Source organism: Bactrocera dorsalis, chromosome 3 (genome assembly GCF_023373825.1).
Source record: "Bactrocera dorsalis isolate Fly_Bdor chromosome 3, ASM2337382v1, whole genome shotgun sequence".
In the NCBI taxonomy this organism is placed as follows: Eukaryota; Metazoa; Arthropoda; class Insecta; order Diptera; family Tephritidae; genus Bactrocera; species Bactrocera dorsalis.
Genome location: NC_064305.1, coordinates 75,533,780 through 75,555,821, shown reverse-complemented (window position 1 = coordinate 75,555,821; position 22,042 = coordinate 75,533,780). Strand labels below are relative to the sequence as shown.

The 22,042-nt window shown below is 34.4% G+C and overlaps 1 protein-coding gene across 3 annotated transcripts in view; it reads left to right on the top strand.

Annotated features, from left to right (window-relative positions):
- The window catches only part of LOC105229121 (zinc finger protein 40), a 174,190-nt gene that overhangs the window by 110,729 nt on the left and 41,419 nt on the right, over positions 1-22,042 (top strand). The window contains exon 1 of one of the 3 annotated variants that reach the window (XM_049453416.1): positions 5,930-10,581. The exons of the other annotated variants lie outside the window; for them this stretch is intronic. The gene's annotated coding sequence lies outside the window, so the exon portion shown is untranslated. Of the gene's footprint in view, positions 1-5,929; positions 10,582-22,042 lie in introns of those variants that run through there. 3 annotated transcript variants of the gene reach the window in all.

Sequence of the window (22,042 nt, the reverse complement as noted above, 5' to 3'; positions counted from 1 at the left end):
TTTGTTGTTGCTGTATTTCCACTTTTTTATTTCCACTCATATTCTAGCTGTCTTTGCCAATTTGGTTTGCCACTTCAAGCCAACAAGTCTTGTACTTCTACCTACAAGCAGCCATACACACAAACAAGCATACTACACTCAGCCAAACAAACACACACACACATACATGCACAGCACATTAATAGCTAAATATTTTCGATTTGTTGCCATTCTACACTAGTGTGGCTATTTTTATGCATAGAAAAATGGCAAGGAATTTCGATTGAGAGCAACATGTGCGCCGCTCCCGCTGGCAAAAGCGTTGGCGCTGTGACTTTGCTGCAATTTAGAAAACAATAAAAGCAAGAACAACCATGCGTCTGAACTCAGCGGTGATCTTTGTGGGTACCGTAGACGAATTTAGAACATTTGTTGATCGACATAGAGCATTTGCATATACTAAATATGTACTCAGGAATGGCCATATAAATATGAAAATATGTACTTGGCATGGTAGAGTTGCCAGCAACTTTTGATTAAAATATAAATTTAGAGCAAAGGCGGCACCATGGATAAGAGATTTAGTATAGAGGAAGGTGTAAAATATGTATAATTGATCGAAGATCTTAGAGAGTACAAAGAATTTCTTTAAAATTTTGTATTTTTAAAGAAATTTCGTTTGATTGATTCAGTTTTATTAAAAACACAAGCCTACGAGTAGAACACAGCCTTCAAAGACGGTCGACAGATCGTTGAAGACATGCTGCGTTCTGGACGACCTACGACCTCTTCGACTGATGAAAATATTAAAAAAATGAGAGATATGGTGCTTGAAAATCGCCAGGCAAGTGTTATGAGATGGCAAGAGAGCTCGACATCTCTCCCGAGTTCGTGCGAATGACTAGATTTTTGTGAATATTTTGGGAATGAAACGCGTTCTCGCTCAACTCGACCCGATAAAGCTGAATTTGTTTCAAAAATAATACCGGAAGCAGGTCTCTGTAGATATGCTTGATCGTGATTCCTATCCCACATTCATGGAAAGCATTATAACTGTAGAAGAGATATGGGTTTATGAGTTTGGCATGCAAACAAGTCAACAATCATCGTAATGGAGAGAAAAAACGAGCCAAAACCAAAAAAAAACACGCCAAAGCCGCTGAAAAATCAAGGTCATCACCATCATCCTCAATGTTTTTTCCTTATTCAAGCTATGCACCAAACATGAATTTATTCTAGAGGGACAGATGGACAACAAGGAGTTCCATTTGGTCGTATTGAGGCGTTTGCGTGAGAACATCCGTCGAAAACGACCGGAATTGTGGAAGAACAATGCATGGATTTTACATTACGATAATGCATCACGATTGTAACCGAATTTAAAGCCAAAACGCAATGAATAGGACCCAGCGTAATAAACAAATTTAACATTGTTCAGTAACTCAGCAGATTTGGTAATTTTTCCACCCCAGTTGGCCAATATCTCTTAAGTTGGATTATTGTGAGCCGCGAATATATCTCGTCTCATGCGGCTGAAAGCTAGTCATTCGCAAAGATAATGTTCCAGCTTCTCCGCATGCTCCGTGTATGCTCTATATTTCGCCGAAACCCGTTTACCAATTTTCTGAAGGTGGAATCTCAAGGTTAGGTGCTCAGTGATGACCCGTACAATGTTACTGAGGTTGCTTTCAGCCTAGAAGTAGAAACTTTTTGGTCTGTACACCATCATCATTACCCTTAAGTAACCTTGTACTATGTCCTGTATTACTAGTGTTCCAAGACCTGAGGTGTTCCTGTTGGCTTCATTGCTACAAACAACCCTTGAAGTAGCTGAATGGTCCAAAGAAGCTGTGTTTTCAGCTTGATCCCGGGTCAACTCGTCTGCATTTTCTATTCGTATTCCTATAAGAATTAGTCTTCAAATAATATTAACCGAATCTTTTTCCCCACAAGAAAACTGTTTTCGAAGGTTCTCTTGGAGATCGGCTACGGGAAGTAGTTATTCTAATCTGTTCAGCCTTTTAAATTTATTTAATAAAAAAGAGAGAAAAGAAGGAAAATTATGGTTAGGAGGTGCTTTGATCTGGTGAATCACTTAACTGATAAGAAGAACACCACCACCATCCCACAACTGAAGTATCTCAAGATACTAATCTGGGACAACTCTAAGATCCCATAATATGGTATTCATACCAACTGGCAACTCTGCCACATTCATTCCTATTAACTCAATCATGAGCTGATCCGCTTAAGAACTATTATAGCACCCAACCGCTGAATACTTAAGAGTCAACCAAAAAGCCAAAGACTAAAAGAAAACACATTTCAGAAACCAGTATAAATATCAGCATGTGTATGAAAAAGAGAAAATACCCCGCAACACTGAATAAGCGAACGCGAATTGATCGAGAGATTGTCTACTGACAGAACATGACCTCCGCCTGCACCGCAGTCACCGACCACGACGCCGATCAGAGCCAATGAATTGCGCTGCAAAAAATAACGTTCGACACGAAAATAGCAACAACCAACTACGTCAAAGAACAACAATGGCTAAGAATAACAACCAGCCGATATCTGTTCGGGCACACGAACCAACACACACTCACCAAGTGAAGTGTTCGAATAGCTGTGTGTTTAGTTGGTGATCATTATATAGGTACAAAAACAAAATTTATATAAAAAAACACTGTGAGGCACTTTGGCGTCTGGTTGTCGCCAACCGTACGGCACGTCTCTACCCGCAATGCACAACGGTGGCGGCAGCGCAAGAAACGTAACAACGTGTCTTCGAAGTCGAACGATTGTTTAATACATATTTTTTTCTTTTTGTTATATTTTGAATTTTTATTTATTTGCTGCTTCTGCTTTTTTTCTTGTTTTGTAGTTGGTATGCTAGATTGTTTTTGGTTATTTTGTTTCGACTTGCTTTTGTTGTGGCAGCCGCAACGACGTTTTGGCAGCGCTTTAAGTACATATACACTTTTACTGATCGTGCTGATCATGACAGTCATGAGCGCGATCATGACGTTGCCGTCGATGATCATCACACCTTTTGGAGGAGCTCCGCGCGCATGAGACGCGTTGGGGCTGACGCGACGTGACGTTGGCCGTACACCACGATCGGTAGTGTTGAATGAGTGTGCGGGTAACATACGTGCAAACGTATAATAACAACTGATCTTCACCCTTACATATGTATGTATATATGTAAGTATGCGTGGGTATCTAGATACTTATATATCCATATATGTAAATGTTTGCATTCAATCAAATACAGTTGTTTGTTTATACACACACATACAATTGGTGCACACGGTATAGCAACATTTTGTGGCGGCGGCGAGTGCGCCACTTCCTAACACCGTCGACGATCAGCAATCGACAATGCAACGTATAACACCGCGCCGCCACCTGAATGCGCCATCGAACGCCAAACTAGCTAAATGGCTACGAAAATAAAAGCAATGCGCTGCGCTGAACAGAAGCGCGCACCGCGCGATCATTGACGATCGGTGTTTAGTTGATGATCGGCGCGGCGTCTCACTTGTTTCTTAAGCGCACCGTCGCGGCGCGGCGCGTCGTTGATTCACTCATTTGCTCGCACAAGGCGTTCGCGTTGCTCAGCTGCTGCCGCTGTGGTGTTTCTGATTGCTGCTGATTTTTTGCTGAGTAATCGTGCGCTTGATTGGGTGAGCGCGAGTGGGGGCGAGCGTGTGGCGACGATCACTTCAATTATTTCATGCCTTTTTCGTAACATATACAAATGCGTGTGTGTGTGTGTGTATGTTTCGTATTTTTATTATATTGTTATGCATAATTGTGGGTTGCTGGCTTGCTTGCTGGATCGTTCGATCTTTCGACCGTTGGACGCGATCGTTCACTCGCTTCTCCGTTTCTTAATGTTTTTTCTTTTTGGCATTTGATTTGTGATTACGTTCGCTTTGGTATTTTTGCGCTGCTATTCTTTGCGTTCGCTACTTTATTTTGTATAAGTTGTGTTCTAGACTTATTATTTTTGTTTTTATGGTTTTCAATTTGCATTCGTTAAAATTCATACATTTCGCTAGTCGCTTTGCCTTGCTCACAGTGGCTGTATTGTTGTACTTAAACAACATCGTTTCGCTTGATTGGTTTGTTGTTTGCTTAGTTTGCTTCGCTGAGCATTTCGTTGTTCGAGTTGATTTCTCGAATTGTAAATTTAATAGATCATTGAGTTTGTAGCTTGCCTGCGTGAAATCGGTCAGTGATTGAATTAGGCTATATACATATGGACATACATATGCATTTGTATTAGAACACTTTTTCTCAATGATCGCTTTGCACTATTCTTGGAATCAGTTAAGCAAATATTTTTGCTACTAGTTCATAGATTTCTGTTTTATGATCTACCTTAAATTATATTGTATTGAGATCGAAAATAATATTTTGATTAAGATCTCTTAGAGGATCATCTAAGCATGTTGATCACTGATCCTGAAAATTTTATTTTTTGACTTTGTGTAGTTTAGACTAGAGTGCATTGTAATACTTTCTTCAATTTGATTTGGGGATGATGTCTTGATAAAGACTCACAGATTAAACTCTGTTTTACTTTTTCTTCTATCCTTCTGTAATAGAAATATTGAAATAGACTATTATATAACATAAAATACTGTTTGTTATTATGAAAGCATTACGTTAGTAAGACCTGGTGGCCTCTAGTGGCAGAATGCACCTTTTTGATTTTCCTAACATTAATCTGTAAAATTTGTTTCCCTAGCGAATCATAGCATATATAACGGGTGATGCAATTAGAGGTACTTTTTTCAATAGCCTTTTTTGATAGATCATGCGTGAGTCATGTTGTCATGTTATTTTTGTTCAGTATTGCTTGGCATTTCTTCATGGAAAGACTTACAAAATACAGCTTGTGCAAAAACTAAAACCTCTCGACATCGCTTAGCTCTAAAGGCTCTTGAAAAGTTCCAAGAAGATCCGACATTTTCGCACCAAATTTTGTTCAGCGACGAAGCCTACACATTTCTGCCTCAATAAGTACCTAACTGAGCAAAATGGCACATTTTAAACGACGAGCAACCTGAAGAGATTCAAGAGCTGTCATTTCATCCAGAAAAAACGACGGTTTGGTGTGGTTTGTGGGCCGGTGAAATCATTGGTCCATATTTCTTCAAAAATTATGCCGGTGAGAACGTAACCGTCAATGGTGATCGTTATAGCGATAGGATTTATTGCGAGAATACTTTGGTGAGCAGATAATTTCACGTTTTCGGTCGGTCTATGGGCCACCAAGATCGTGTGATATCACATCGTATGAGGAAAGTAAAGTCTAAAGTCTATGCGGACATCTTCGCTTTTTTGGCCTTGGAGCAAAACACCACGCGTGTCAAGAAATGCTCGAAAATTGGACTCAACGGATGAACCATCTGAGATGTAGTCGCAGCCAACATTTTAACGAGATAATCCTCAAAAAATAAATGCCAAAGAATGTTATTTTGAATGATAATAATAAGTATTCCCCATTAATTTTGAGGGTTCCGTATTTTTTCTTTATATAAATAAGTATCCTCGAAATAGATCAGCCTTTATTATTTTGTAATTAAATGGACAATTTATTAACCAACCATGTTTTATTCTCTACCGGCTCAATTTGATAAAATCAAATCCAATTCCAAGTTTCATTACAAAGTATCGAAGTAGTGGTTTGCTAATTGATCCGTTGCTAGATCGGACTTGTTCAAATATTTTCAAATTAGTACGCTAATCAAAATATTCCTTCTGAAACTACAGTTCATAGTTTTTTCTTCCTTAAAAACTACATATATCAATATATCGTTCAACTTCCTGAAGTAACTAAGAGATTTCTCCATGATTATTTCATAGACGTGCCAGACCCTAGAGTTTTATAATCGTACACTCTTATCTTGAAATCATAAACTCATCGGATCCTGGAGTAACTAAGCGATCTCTCTCTTGATGCCATAAACTCTTCAGATCCTGTAATAAATAAGAAATCATTCGAAGAATTTTTTCATTTTGAACAATTCATACTGTTACAGTCTTAATCTTGATCTCAAAGATATTTCAGATCAGGGATCCTTCTACGAATGTTTCCTCTTTGACCAATTTATACTTGTACAGTTTTGATATCGATATCATAGACCATTCAAATCTTAGAATAACTAAGGGATCTCTCAGCGAATCTTTCAACAATTTTGAACAATTCATACTGTTACAGTCTTAATCTTAAGCTCATAGACTGCTCAGATGGTTTTCGATCATTTTTATATGTTTACATATATGTACATACATATGTATATAATTCTCTATCTACTCATTCACTGCCTTATTGCGCTACGTAAGCAAAGCGTTTTCGTTTTCAACAACCACTTTATTCTTCACTTTGTCATATTCGTTTATTATCAGCCTTTGTCTTTTTTTTATTCAGTTATATTTTTTTTTATTCATTTATATTTATTAGTATTTCTCATATTATTCGTTTATTCCCCCCTTTATACTTGTCCACGCCGAACACATATCAGCGCATTGCTTGAATTGTTTTTGTCACCGCGCGGTTGTCTTATCGTTTATTCTTTGTTGCCTGTCATGTCGGTGCTGTCATTGTTGCTAGTTCTAGCAGTTGTTCGTATTGTATTGTGTTGTCATATGTTAAACTCGTTCGCGGTATGCGCTGTTGTTTAGCGCTTAGCCACCACCAACAGCCAGTTCGCCAGCCAACCAGCCAACAAATCAGCGAGTCAGCGCGTCAACCAAGATATTATTGCTTTGGGGCGACGACTCGACGCTACGTTGGTCGCGCACTGATCGCAATGGCCGTGCGCATAGACAACCAGAACCATGTCGTCGTGGTCGCGTCGTCTATGAGTCTTCAGTTCTTGCGAACTTACGGCATTTCAGCAGTCGGCATACAAAGTGATCGTCGCCAAGATCGTTGTGGCTACTGAAAGCGCTGGCATTTTCGTAACGTTCTTGTCGTTCATTATTGTACTTCTATACTTATTTGTTGTAACGTCGTGTGGTGTATTTATGTAAAACTGATTTGGCATTCTTTTTTTGTCCATCCAACATCCGCTGTGAATTTCGAGCGGTTTGATGAACGCGTCGTAGGCACGAACGCGCGGAAAAAGTGTTAAAATGAACATTCGTTTTTTTTTTGTTTTTGCTAATTTCTTTTTGAGTTTTTTGCGCGCACACAGGTGCAATTGAACCGAAGATCAACACAAAAAAACGCAGCGAAAAGAACGCAAGAACTCAGCGCAGTTGCTTGTGACGACATACACGCAGCGCGATCGTCCGATCTTGCGTGTGCAATCTCAATAAAAAAAGAAGCAGAACACACAGCAATCAGAAAAAAAAAATACAACAAGAATGAGGGTACAAGTCAAACACAATGCGAACGAGGGACCGACGATCATCTGTTGCATTGCGCAGCCAAGCAAAAGAACAAAAGTTATCAAAAAGTCAGAGATCGACGTCGACCGCGACAGACTGGCGACAGTAGCGTCACACAAGTCAAGTGGCGGTGATTGCCAGCGAAGAGTGTGAAGAATACCCAGCCAAAGACGCACGCAGAAGAAGTAGTAGTAATTGAGCCAGTAGATAGTAGCTAAAGAGTGTCTGTATACGCTTGGAGTCACTGCAGCAACAACACGACGCCCAAGCGCGCACTTCGCTTGCCCGGCAGTCTAACTGGCGGCGCGTCTGACTGGCAGCGCGTTCAATTAACCCGCCCGCTCAACGTGCATGCCGCGTCGTCTATCCGCAGTCGGGCTGTCGTTGTGTCTGCTTGCCGTATGTTCGTCGATGGCAAAACTGTTTGTTGTTGTAGTTTTCATTTTTTGTATTGCTGTTTGCTTTGGGTTATTGTCTCCCGCATGTGAGTGTGTGTGTGGGTTTCAAACATTGCGGCTGTGGGCCACACACTCACCAGTCACACCAGCGCTAGCATAAAGTCAGAATTGTTTGCCTTTGTTGTTGTTATGCACTTAAGCGCTGGTATTTATTTCGCCTTTTTCTTTTATGTTTTTTTTTTCTCGTGCGGATTGTCTGCTTTTCCCAGTTTTATTATGCTGCGCATAGCTGTTATTCAGCATCTTGTTACACATGTGTTGTTATTGTTATCATCACAAGCGACGACCACGACCACGACCGAGGCGACGACGCACTATCAGTACACTTGTGTGTTGTTGGCGCGCCTGCAGTCGCTGTTGGCGGCATAAATGTTGTTGCTGCAGCGCTCACATATGGCATACATATGCATGTATGTTTGTTGGCAGGCGCGCTGCACTCGGTAGTCACTTGGCGCAAAGCGCGCTTGTCGTCAACGTCGGCGCTGACGTTCAGCCCTCACTGCGGCGCATGCATTATTATTATTGCTGTGTGTTGTGTGAAGCAAATAGAAAATATTTCAGTTTAAGCGTAACGTTGCATACGTCAAGATCGCGCGATTCCGTATGCTAAGCGCAAAAATATTTAGATACACGCTACACTTAGCTAGTTAGTTGTTGAGAAGGCGTTTGAGATCGCACGAGCGTGTGCGCGCTTTTAAAAAATACTTACTTAAGACAAGCGCGCGCTCGCGTTAATTAACAATCGTAAGCGCCTAGCGATTTTCGAATTTTATCGCGCGCACAGGAAATGTGTATTAATTTCGTAACGCCAGCTTAGTGCCGACAACAAGTGTAGTGATCGCGCGTACAGAGCGCGCTTGGTGAAAATAAAAAAATTTGAAAAAATTTTGAATATTATTTTTTTTTGTATTATCTGCAAGAAAAAGCGCTTAGTTGGCGGAAAAATGTAAAAATTGCGCGCTCAATGTAACCAAGTGAAATTTTACGAAAATTTGCGTCGCGTTCCAAATGTGAAAAAAATTATAATATTTTTCTTTTGTAAATTTTAGTATTCATAAATCAACAGCCGCCGCTTTGAAGTGCAATTTTGTAGCGCGCAAAGCATTAAAATAGTGCAAAAAGTATATATAGAATCTATCATATATAGTTCTGTGTATGTACAGCATGTGTTGAGTGACACGATCGAGCAACACGATCAGCTGCCAAGTGATTTTCCGTTGATTTTCAAATAAAAGTCTTACAAAATCGCTAACTTAGCCAATAGTAAACAAATGTTATACTCTAAACCAATAGTTAAAGTGATCTGCAAGTGATCTGCCAGTGATCCTCGTTTCGCAAGTGATCCTCGTTACCAGCGCGCAATCCTCAACTGACGATTAGACAGTCAAAATTCGTTACTCATCAAAACAAGAGTGTCTCCTCGCAGAACGTTCTTAACTGTGTCGCCGTGTTTAATTGAGTTCTACGAATTTACGCTGTGTGTGACTGCAAGCAAATAAAGCCAAAGCCGTAGCCGTAGTAAAAGCAAACGAAGTGGACGAAAAATAACAAAACCTTTATCAAAAAACAACAAAAACCAAAGTGATCATAAAGATACTTGAGCGAAAGGTCGAGGAATACCCTACCAACACATTGCACGTAAGTGACTGTGAGCGCTTGTGTGTGTGCGTGTATGTAAACGAAGACACTTGAGTTACACAAACGAACAGTGACGACGAGGAGGACGTCAGCAGCGGCGACACATTGTCCGACGTTCAAGTACACGGCACAGCGGCAAGCAATAAGAGCAACCTCCAGGAAGCAACAGACGAGTGCAAAATCCAACAACAACAATAAAACGTATTACAACAACAGCAGCAAAGTCATTAATAAGCAAGCGCCGTACGTGCAAGCCGTAGCTACTAATAATAAAAATAAAGTATCTAGCAGATACAAACACATACACACACATACAAGCACAAATGCATGTGTGCATATGTAGCTAGCTGCGTGTGTAGCCGCTGAGCAAAAGCAGTCACAAGCTGAGTACCAGCCAACAGGCGACAGAAGATCACCGAGAACCTGAAAAGGAAGCCGCAACAACAACAATTAAAAACAACAACAACAACGGCAACAGCACACACTTAAGACAAGTTGAGCTAAATAGTTGCATGTCACTGCTGTTATTGTAGTGTTGTTGTTGCTTTTGTTGTATTGCTTGTAGCTAGTCCCATTGGTAAACAGCATGAAATATTCGTGGCATTAAAGACGGCGCCAGCATACCTGCCAATGTCTATGGATGTCTGTGGAACGGCGGCGCAGCCGTAGTCGCCGACGCGGCACTTACCGTTGTACAACTTGCTGTTGTTATTATTGTTGTTGTGTGCCAGACCAGGCCAGGCAAGGCAGACAAGGCAAGCCAGCAGCAGCAGTAGCTTGGCGAGATCGTCGTCCAACAAGTCTAGAGGCAACGACGACGACAAGCAAGCGCGCTTAATAACTGCAAATTGAATACGTCACGTTGCTACGCGGCAACAACAACAACAATAAGCACATAACTGCAACAAACACAATAAGTAAAGCAATAAAAGTTGCTACACGCTGTCAGTGCGAACGGTTAAATCAAGCGCACCGCCGCACAAAGCCTGCATTGACAACAGAAAATTGCAGCGCAAGCAACAACAACAACAAAAGTACTAAAATAGCATTACAACAAAGTGGAGGCAGGCGATTCAACACGCTGCAAGACTGCGTAAGTAGCATTTAAACACATACATATATATATTTACATAATTATAAACGCACTAAGTTAAAGCAACAACAATAGCAACATACAAACACATAAACACTTACTAACCAAATGTGTTCACCAAAAGCGTAGCAAAAAAAGACGAAACGAGGAAACTCGAAATTGTGTGAAAACTCGAAATAAATCGGAGCGAAGACCCCAGACAGCGACTAGATAGTCCAACAGACAGTTGCACATACATACAAACACGTATACTCACACATATTCTTCTGTTTATGTGTCCGTGTGTGCAGACACGGCGACCGACCGTTACGGGACGCCAAATAAACGCACAGACTGACTGATAAAAAGCAGCAGCACATGTGCAGCAACAGTCGTCATAAAAAAATACAACAACAACCATACTAATAACAACAACAGCACAGTAGTGGCAGCAATCAAAATTGAAAGCATGCATATTAAATTCGTGCGTTGTCTGTGACACGCACGAACATACTTATGTATGTATGTGTAGCAAAAACAAAACACAACAACAATAAAAACAAAAGCAACAACTACACATGCTAGCAATTAACATGCAAAGGTCATTTTTATTAAGAAACCAATACAAGCGAGCTAGCAAAGGCACATACATGCATATGTTGATATATGCATATATAAATATGTATGTATGCTACATTTTTTTCATTTTTTTTTATATTTTTTATGTTTTCATTTGATTTTTTTCGTGTTTGCTCTGACCCAAAATGCATTAAGTCACTGTTTGTGCGCGTTGGTATTTGTTTTTATTGTTATTGTTGTGTTGCTTGTCGTAATTTTTGTCTGCTGCCTTACTACATTCGTACATACATACATACTTATATAAATTCATACAAACACACATATAAAATTATGGTGTTTGACGGCATTTTTAAACTCACATGTCTGTTTGTGTTTGATTGTAAATATATGTGTGCGTGTGTTTGTATTTTTGTAAACAGCAATTGTAGAATTTTGAGGAATACCCTTATAAATAAATAAATACACGCTGTTTAAGCATTGAGCGCAGCGCTGACTCAAAGCACACAGCGGCGGCTGGTGACCTATTGAGGCACTTAAGCGCGCACACACATACAGATATGTACATATACATACTTATATGAATACTGTGAGTTGGAAAAGTGAGTCAAAAACGAAACCTTTTTGATTAGGAAAACTAGAAAAAACTATAATACCCTTCACAGATGCATTTGTTATAGCATAGCAGGGTATAAAAACGTCTTTACCTTGATTTTGATATGTCAGTTTGTATGGCAGCTATATGATATAGTAGTCCGATCATCACAATATATTCAGGGATTGTACACTTGCTTTGAAGAAAAATAGGGATTGTACACTTGCTTTGAAGAAAAATCCATGACAAATAACGGGAGTCTACCTTGTCAAATAAAAAAGTTTTCCATACAAGAACTTAATTTGAATTGGTCAGTTTGTATGGCAGCTATATGCTATAGTAGTCCGATGTCGGCAGTTTCGACTGATTAGCTGATTCTTAAAGAGAGAAAGACGTGTGTAAAATTTCAGTTCGATTTCTCAAAAATTTAGCGACGTCCGCGTATACATACATACATATGTATGTATACAGAGGGGCATGGATAAATCGACACAGCTCGTCAAACTGATCAATTCCATACATATGTATGTATATAGTTTTTATTTTATTATATTTTCTGACTTTTACTTCTGGTTATTACAAAATCCGTGGAAAACTTAATATACTCTCTTTAGGGTATATTGGAAAATTCTAACCTATAAACTTTGGGCTCGATACTCTTCCTAGAGAACTCGTAAAAGTCCAATAACTCATTTCTTCATATATTGAGCTAAAATTAGTGGATGTTGTTATTATAGCGCCCGAAAACAAGCTCCACATATTTTTAGCAATGTTATAGAGACGACAGTCTATGGAATCTCCTATTTTTGTCTCCCAACTTAAACCCTATTGTTTAAAATTCGTTGCATGATAGTACATTTGTGGGTCTTTGCATCGAATCTGGCAATTAGCAAAACCCCAAGGTATTCTAAAAGAGATTATATAAAGTCTCTTTAGGCTATCGGTTGTAGCTGCTGTTAAAAAGATCAATCAAACAAAGCTCAAACAAAATTCTGCAACCAGTTAAGCACCCCGTATTCGACACTCCACCTGCAACAGCACTTTATTTTTACCAAACCGCACTAATCAAACTATATTTATACAGCATTCAATTATGTAATTGTGTGTGTCTATGTATTTCGAACCAGCTGTGCCAGAGTATCGGCAGCCGTCAAATAAAAATAAATATTTGGCATGGCGTGGCATACCAAAGCACTGATCCGATTGCTATGTTAAATGGCATGATCACAGCTATTTACTGAGACGAGATTTTATTATTTATATTTGTTTTTCTAAATTTTATTTTTATTTAAATATATTTTTTTCATTTCTATTTTTAAATCTTTTTTATTTAATTTTCGTTTTTTTTTATTTTTAAAATTTTTTTTTTTTTCGTTTTCTATTTAATTATTTTTTCAATTTCATTTCATTTTTTTGTTTTCAATTTTATTTTTTTTAAATATATTTTGCTATTTACATTTTTTTTTAATTTAAATTTTTATTTTTCGAAATTTCAATTTTATTTAATTTTTATTTGTATTATTTTAAAATTTTTTCAAATTGTATTTGCGTTTTTTTCTATGTATTTATTTTTGAATATCTAATGTTTTTCTTTATTTTTTTTTTTGTGAAATTTTTAATTATTTTTAATTTAAATTTTAAATAAATATTTTTTGCAATTCCAAATTTATTTTTTTTTTAATTTTTTCAAATTCTGATTTTGTTTTTTTTTATTTTATTTACACTTTTTTTAAATTTTTTTCTTATTTATTTTTTGTTTTTAATTTCTATTTAAATACTTTTTGAAATTTCATTTTTTATTTATTTTAAAATTTTTTCAAATTCCATTTTCATTTTCTTCTATTTAAATTTTAGTTTTTTAATTTCAATTTCATTTTTTTTTTCAATTTCAATTTTAGCACCGACGACACAAATTAACATTGTGATTTTCTCATTATCAACACGCTCGACCACACTCCATTGTATTGTTGGTTGTTTTTGTTGTTTTTTTCTATTTTATTTCAAATGACACTGTGAAACGTTTTATTGTCAACGCCGAGCACACACATACATATGTGTAGACATACATATATGTAAGTATGTGGTCCCGTATAAGTAACATACATATATACACACACACATACAAGTATATGCCTGCAGACTGTCTCATTTCGGTGCATCAATACATTTTATTTTTACTTTCTTTAACTCTTTGGTTCACGGTTCACCGTTTTTTTTTACTTATTTCTGTGGCTTTTTAGCTATTTTCGTCACACTGTCATGCTGTGGCGAGTGTGAAATACCAGTTTGACAAGATCGAGGCGAGGCGAGGCGTACCTAATCGACGGCGACGGTGACTGTGACAGTCGCGGAGGTGGCCACCATTGTGTTTGTGTTGTTGTTATGCAAGCTTTTTGTATTTGTTTTCATTTTTAATATATGTACATACATACATATATTGTGGGGAGCGCGGGTTGTTGTTGTTGGTGCAATCTCCCCACACATGTGGCCGCGTTCAGCAGCTGACTGGCAAAGCGCGTAGCGTCATCGCTGGCTGAGCGCGCAGTGCAGGGTGTTTGCTGAGGCATGCATGGCAATTATTGCACACACACACATACATACATATGCAAATATTTAGCTTTGTCTATTTATTGTATGTTTGTGTGGGCAACCACTGTTGACTGCCAACCAATTTTTTCTCGTTTTTCGCATTTTCGCTTAGCTCATCTACATTTAATTGTTTAATTGTAGTTTTTGTTATCACAACAACACTTTTGTATTATTTTTTGTTGCTTAGTTGGCGTTTGTCATGTCTAACGCTACGAAATTCCGTCCTTCAAATGTGCGAAATCGCGCTGTCGCGTTGTTCGTTGTTCAATTTTTGTTGTTATGTCCCCCATGTATGTGACGTTGAGGAGGGATATTGCAGATTTGTGTAACAAATGAGGGGCTTTAAGGCTACAGCGAATGTGTATATAAATAAATATGTTTTAAAATTATCGTACGAGAGTATTTGAGGTATACATATAGCATATCTGATTTTCAGTCTCTTTTATTTCTTCCATATAATATAAGAAAAGAAATTGTCCCAAGTGTGTAAAATTGGTCCTCGTTACAGGTTAAGTTCAATTTAGTCACGTACTTCCGTCAATTTTCGAGATGTTGTTCTAAAATTTCATACACATCCTTTTCTCTCGAAGAACGTTTGCATTTGACGGTATGACCGATATCGGATCACTATATCATATACATAGCTGCCATACAAACTGATCGATCCAAGTCTAGTTCTTGTATGGAAAACTTTTTTATTTGACAAGATATCTTCATGAATTTTTTCATGGATTATTATTAGAGGCAAGGCCACAATCTCCGAACAAATTGTTCAGATCAGATCACCATAGCATGTAGCTGCCATATAAACTGATTGCTCAAAATCATAATAAAAGATCTTTTTTACCTTTTTTTGGTATAAGAATTGCAGCTGTAATGGTATCAGAGCTTCGGTGTAGCCGTAATTAAGGTGTCTTATTGTTTAAATATTTTTTTAATGATTCATGGATCACTCCTAAAACCCAATAATGTTCGAATCATTCAAAATTCACGCTTAAAAAAGTACAAAAAAAGTAATGTTCGAAGAATCTCGATTTTCATTAGGAACTAAATCCCACTGGACCACCCCCAAACCCCAATAATGTTCGAATCATTCAAAATTGAAAAAGTAATGTTCGAATAATTTCGGTTTTCATTCAGAACCAAATTTCTCTATATCAAAAAAAGAAGTTCTTCGAGTAAAGTTCAGTCTCAATTATGAAGCTTGGACCACTCCTCAAAACCCGTTAAGGTCCGAAACATTGAATATCCGCGCTTGAAAAAATGCAAAGAAAATAATATTCGAATAATTTCGATTTTCCTTCGAAAAACAAATATCTTTATTTCAAAAACATCTCTCTATTTCGAAGGAAGCTATTCGAGCAAAATTCAGTCTCAATAATGAATCTTACTCTATAAATAATCTCTTCATACTGCAAGTGCTACTGGTTTAGTTACAGCCTTTTACTCCTTACGGCTGCCATCAATATCAAACTCTCTCAGCGCCCTTCACTTTACTCCAATTTTTTGTTTACTTCCCATCTATTTTTATTTTACGCTTCATTTGCAGCTTTTGTCAACAGATTTCTTCCTGTGCCATCGACACATATTTTTATTTATTTTCATTTTTTTGCGCTTTTGTCGTTATTTATTTAATTTTTTCTCAGTAAACATCTTTGCAATGCGCCTAACTACGTAATTTACGGTTATTTTTTGCTCATAATTATCACACTACCGGTTGAAATCGCCGCCGGCAGTGCCACTAACACTATTAACGTAGTAGCACAAAGCAAATGGCAAACACAATAAACAGAACCGTTTTAGGTTGTTCATTGGACCGCACGTGTGTCTGCCGCTGCACCCGCCTGCTGTGTGGAGGTAACCCCCTTTTTGAGCGCAGCTGCAAAAAAATAACTTGCCTGCCTCTTGAAGTTTTGTTTACGCCACTCTTTCAGCTGACTGACTTACTTTAGCTCCACAATGTGTGTTTGTACATCTGTTTGTTTATATGTATGTACCAACCCCCCTGGTGGCACTACTTCCTGCGCCACAGCTCTGCTTTAAAGTTGTTCTCTACTATTTTGACTCGTTTCTTGTTATTTCATGCGGTTCGAGCCGGTTCCATGCGTTGTCACTCGGCTTCCCACCACGTTCGGTCCAAACTACTTTTGTATGCGTAATGTTATTGTTGTTGTGTGATTTTATTAAGTTTTTGAATATTTGCTGTTCGATTTTGCATACATTAAGGAAACTACCTTTTAAGCAATTAATTTATTTGTTTTATGAAGTGCGTTTTTGTTTCTTTTTCTTTTCGACTGTTTGCACAAGTGTATGTAAATATGTATATACTTGTACATACATACATACATATATTTTGTTGTATGCTTATAATTGCCCATTCGTTTAATCGTTCAGTCGTGGCATTTGCACTAATTTTGCGATTTTATTAATTTTCAACGCTGAGGCAATCAGCATCTATAAATATTGGTATATACATACATACATATGTATATACAAATAAACAAATGAATCAAATTGTTCATGCGCTGAATTGGTCTGATTCATTTCATTTTAATATCCAATTGGTTTTTCAATTTATTTTATGGAGTTAATTAGTTAAAAATTATCGTAAAACTGTTAACTATTTAAATTCGTACATAGGAACGCAATGCATACATATATAAGTACATACATATATTGTATTTATAAATTCAAAATTAAATGCTGAAAGCTTTCAGTGGAGCTTAAAAATGGCTTTCACTTTCTTATACAAAAACTTTGCTAATATTGCGAGAACTTTAGAGACAAGTATTGAAATACTGTTAGGTCGGAATAAAACGAAAGCTTTCGGCGTTTTTACTTTGAGCTTTCACTTTACCAAAACGCTTAGTAATTTCACCAGAAAATAATTTTCATCAGTCATATTTTTAATTTTAGCAAAAGCTTTCTCAGCTTCTTACCAGAAAATTTTATTAAATTCATTCTTATTTTTTTGTTTTAAAGCTTTCATTTGTTTTTAGCTTTTACTTCAAGCTTTAACTTTTCAAAAAAATTTAATTGAATTTATTCATAAATCTTTTTACAAAAAGTTTCATTCGCTTTTAGATTTTAATTCGAGGTTTTACTTTTCCAAAAAATTGCATTAAATTGATTTATAATTTTTTAAGCTTTCATTCGCTTTTGGCTTTCCCTTCAAACTTTCATTATTACAAAAATTTTATTAATTTCATTTATAATTCTTTTTTCCAAAACTTTTATTCACACCGAGCTTTCACTATTACAAAAATTTTCATTAAAGTAATATATAATTTTATTTTCTAAAGCTTTCTTTCACTGATGCTTTTGCTTCGAGCTTTCACTTTTCCAAAAAATTTCGTTAAATACATTTATAATTTTTTTATAAAAGCTTTCAACCGCTTTTTTAGCTTTTACTTCGAGATTTCACTTTTCAAAAAAATTTCATTAAATTAATTTATAATTTAGTTTGTTTTATAACTTTCATTAGCTTTTAACTTTTGCTTATTTTTCTTTCCCGAAAAATTTGGTTAGATTAATTTATAATTTCGTTATAAAAGCTTTCATTCGCTTTTACTTCAAGCTTCCACTTTTCTGATTTTTGCGAAAGTATTGATTTAAAATCAATATTTTTTTTTTTTAATTCTTAAACGCTTTTTACAAAATATTTTTAATATTTATTTAAAAAATAATTTAATTCCAAATGAAAATTTTCCCAATAAAGTTTTCTAAAAAAGCATTCTCAGTGAAATTAAGGGCACAAGGTTTTCCTCCAAGCATAAAAACGCTAAAAACAATGAATATTCTAGTGAGCTTTCACTTCTGTTCTAGCGAGTTTTCCATAAAAATTAGAGCTTATAGTATTAAAATTCAAATGTTGCATCATATTTAAGTTTTTTTTACAAAAATATGAATTGTTTCAATAAGCTTTCGATTCTGTTGCAAAGCTTTCGACCATTTTTTTTGTACTTTTTTTTAAATCAAGCTTTCTCTAAAATTTATAGTCTACAATTAGTAAAATATTGAATAAATACTTCAATATAAAGAATGTCTAGTGAGCTTTCACTTTCTTCATAAAGTTTAGGTCGAGTTTTTGTTTGGCCTGATAATGAGTTTTACTAAAATTTAGAGATTACATATTTGAAATTTGTATTACATCTTCCAAAAAATATTGAAAGTACGGCATATTCTAATAAGCTTCCGTTTCTGCTTTAAAGCTTTCGATAAATTGTTAAATTTTTCTCGTGAAAATGAAGTTTTTTTTTCTAAAATACATAGAGAGCAGCAATATTAATATATTCTAATAAGCTTCCGCCTTTGCTATAAAGCTTTCGACAAATTTTTGAACTTATCTCTCAAAAATTAAGCTTTCTCTAAAATACACTTTTAATCTCTGCCAAATAATATAAAAAACGCAATTCAAAATAGAGAATGTCAAGTAAGCTTTCACCCGATGATGAAGCTTTCGCAAAATTTTTAATGATAGTGGAGGCTTAACTACATATTACAAATATTAAGAAAATACTATCATTTATATCAATGAAAAACACCAAAATTAAATCTTATTTTGAAAATATTCACAAAACTTTCGTAGGTGCTGTAAAGTTTTTGAAAATTCTAAAAATATTTTTTTATTATTTTTTACACAATATTTTTGCTTAGAAATCATGAAAGGTGTGCGATTGATACAATACTGAAGAATGAAGTGTTCTTTTCTTGGAAAATTATATTAATAGCCAAAAATAAGTATATTTTTCATTAATGCGATTTTCCATATTGGCATCATAGTTTGCTCTTCAGTAGAATCGGCGCTATTTAAAATAGTGTAAACAGCAGAAATCCACTGAACGGAAGAGGTGAGCTGAATGTGTATTTTGACTATCGAAAGGGAGCGCGATGGGGCCATAGTGCACCCTAACACCAATGGCTGCCAGCTGGCGTTGTGAATTAGTTGAATTTGGCAGCCGAATTGCATGTCCATACAAACGAACAAACACCGATGCATAATTACATATGAAAAATTGCCTCAAATACAATTTTTGCATTTCAAAGTATGCACAAAATCGAAAGCGCTTGGTTGTGGGTGTGTGGCACTCCCACCGCGCACCCATTCAATGGCACTGTGAAAAGTGTCAAGTGTGTTGAGTGTGAAATCACCGCCAAAATTTCGAAAAATAATTTTCAGTGAAATAAAATAAACGTATTTTTCGAAAACCTAATAAAAAGGAATTCTTTATTTTTATTTCTATTTTTCTTATTTTGAATTTGAATGTCATTGACGTAGTCTTCTATGTTAAAAATAGCAGCGAAAATTTATTTTATGCAACCGTTTATGAAAAAAAAATAAAAAAAAATGTTGGCGACTTTGCTTGGGCAACCAGGCGCCTGCGGCCAACACAAGGTGTCTGTGTGGGAAATTCCCATTTATATAATTTTAGGTATATTTAAATTAGTTAAAACAAATTCAATGAAGTAAAGTCAAAAGTGTGCCTTCTTCAGCATAGAAGAATTATTATATCATCTCTTTTAAATTTGCTTTGAACACATTCATCGAACTCCTGCCTTAATGTCGCCGAATGTCTTCTAGTCAAATGAATTCCACACTTTTAATTAATTTTATTTCGAACACGCTTCTTTCTATGCAAATTATTTTCTAGATCCCTAATGTTTTTTATAATGTGCGATTTATACGCGGCTCATTTGCATTTCTACTAGCTCTAGAAGTTGTACTTTTGTTCTATATTCGGTTTATTCATGCCAAAAATCGCTTATTTCTTTGGTCTCTTCCACTTCTGCCTACACTTTTGCTTTCAAGTCAATAAATTTTTATATAATAAAATCATTGCTACATTTTTTGCATATTTTCGAATTATTTATTGAATTGTTTGCTCGGTTTTACCTTTTTCTTTTGGATTCCTGATGTTTACATTTTGTTTTAGCGATTTGTCCAATTTTATGGTCATTAAAGAATGAGTTGTGTTGGGGTTTTCTAAATTGGAATATTCGCGCTCTATTAAATTTTTTATTAAAATATATGCTTGAAGATTACTAGAAAATATTTTATTGGAGAATTTTGAAACCATTACTTATAAGATTTTTTTAATTTTTTTAATAAAAAAATATTTGTGTTACAGACAAGTTAACAAAATAATAATTAATTAAATTATTAATCTGAATTTTCCAAAAAAAAAATTATATTATATTTATAATTAAACAAAAATTTTGTTCAATATTAAAGATTATTTTTTTTTTATTTTTGGTGTTTTAGATTTAAAAATTTGCACTTGTTAAATTTTTTAAAGTTTTTTTTTGTTTCTTTAAACAATAAAAATTTTGTATTGCAAAAAAAATATTAAAATAATAATTAATTAAATTATTAACAAGCGTTTTCAAATAAAAATTTTGTTTAAACTATTTTTTTAAATCAAGTTTACTCCAAATTATTTGTTTACCATGATAAATTGAAAAATATTAATTAAAATTGTTTTTAATTTTTTTCCTTTTATATGTAAATAATAACAATTTTTTGTGAGAAATAAATTTATTAAAATTATAAAAATTTTTAAATTAAAAACTTATTTTTTCATTCAAATTCTTTTTCACAAATTTGTAATTATTACTTTTTTGAAGTTTTTTGTTGTTGTTTTAAACAAAAAAAATTAAAATGTTGTAATAAATATTAAATTATTAATATCAACTTTGAAATAAAATTTTTATATTATATATTTTTTTAAATTCAATTAAAAATGTTAAATTAAAATTTTTATATTGAAAAAAAATTATTAAAAAAGTTATTTAAAAAAGAGTATTAAACAAAAATTTTTTGGTTAAAAAAAATTTAAAAAAAAATTGAAAAAAAAATTAAAAAAAAATAAAAAAAGTAGTACAATTAAAAAATCTTATAAATTAAAAATTTATTTCCATAAATAGTGTACATATTTACATATTTTTCATTTTATTATTGCTTTATAATTAAAATAATTAAAATTATTTAATACATTACCATGTATTTTCTAAAACAAATGTTATAGAATTAATTTTTTTTAATTTATGATCTTTTTTCTAAAATAAAAAATTTTTCTAAATATTTTTTCTTCCATAAGAAAAATTATTAAAATATTTTTAAAATCCTAGACTTTTTGTAATATTTTTTCTTAATTCAATTTGGTTTTTTTTTTCAAAATGATTATTTTTGCCATAAGAAAAATAATAAAATAGTTTTAACATACTAGACAAATATATAAATAATATAAAAAAATAAAAATTTTAGTAAAAATTAAAATAAAATAAAATAATATGTATATATGTCATACATTTTTTTCAAAAAGCTTTTATTTAAAAAGGTAAAAATTTGCATGGAAATGACTAAAAAATCAATAATAAATTTTTTTTTTAAAAAGCTTTTATTTAAAAAGGTAAAAATTTGCATGGAAATGACTAAAAAATCAATAATAAAATATTTTTTTAATACAAATAAATAATTTTCCTCACAAAAATATTTAAATTTTTTTTATAATTTTTTTTTCACACATATTTTACAAAAATAATAAAATTCTCCTTAAATACAAAAAAATGTCTAAAGTAGTTTATGTTTATTTTATGTTATTTTTGTTGTAATTTTATTTTTATGTATTGGACAGCTTATTTTGATTTTTGATGCAGAATTGCCGACAAAAATATGAATAATACATACAAATATACATATGTATGTACATATGTATGTATATA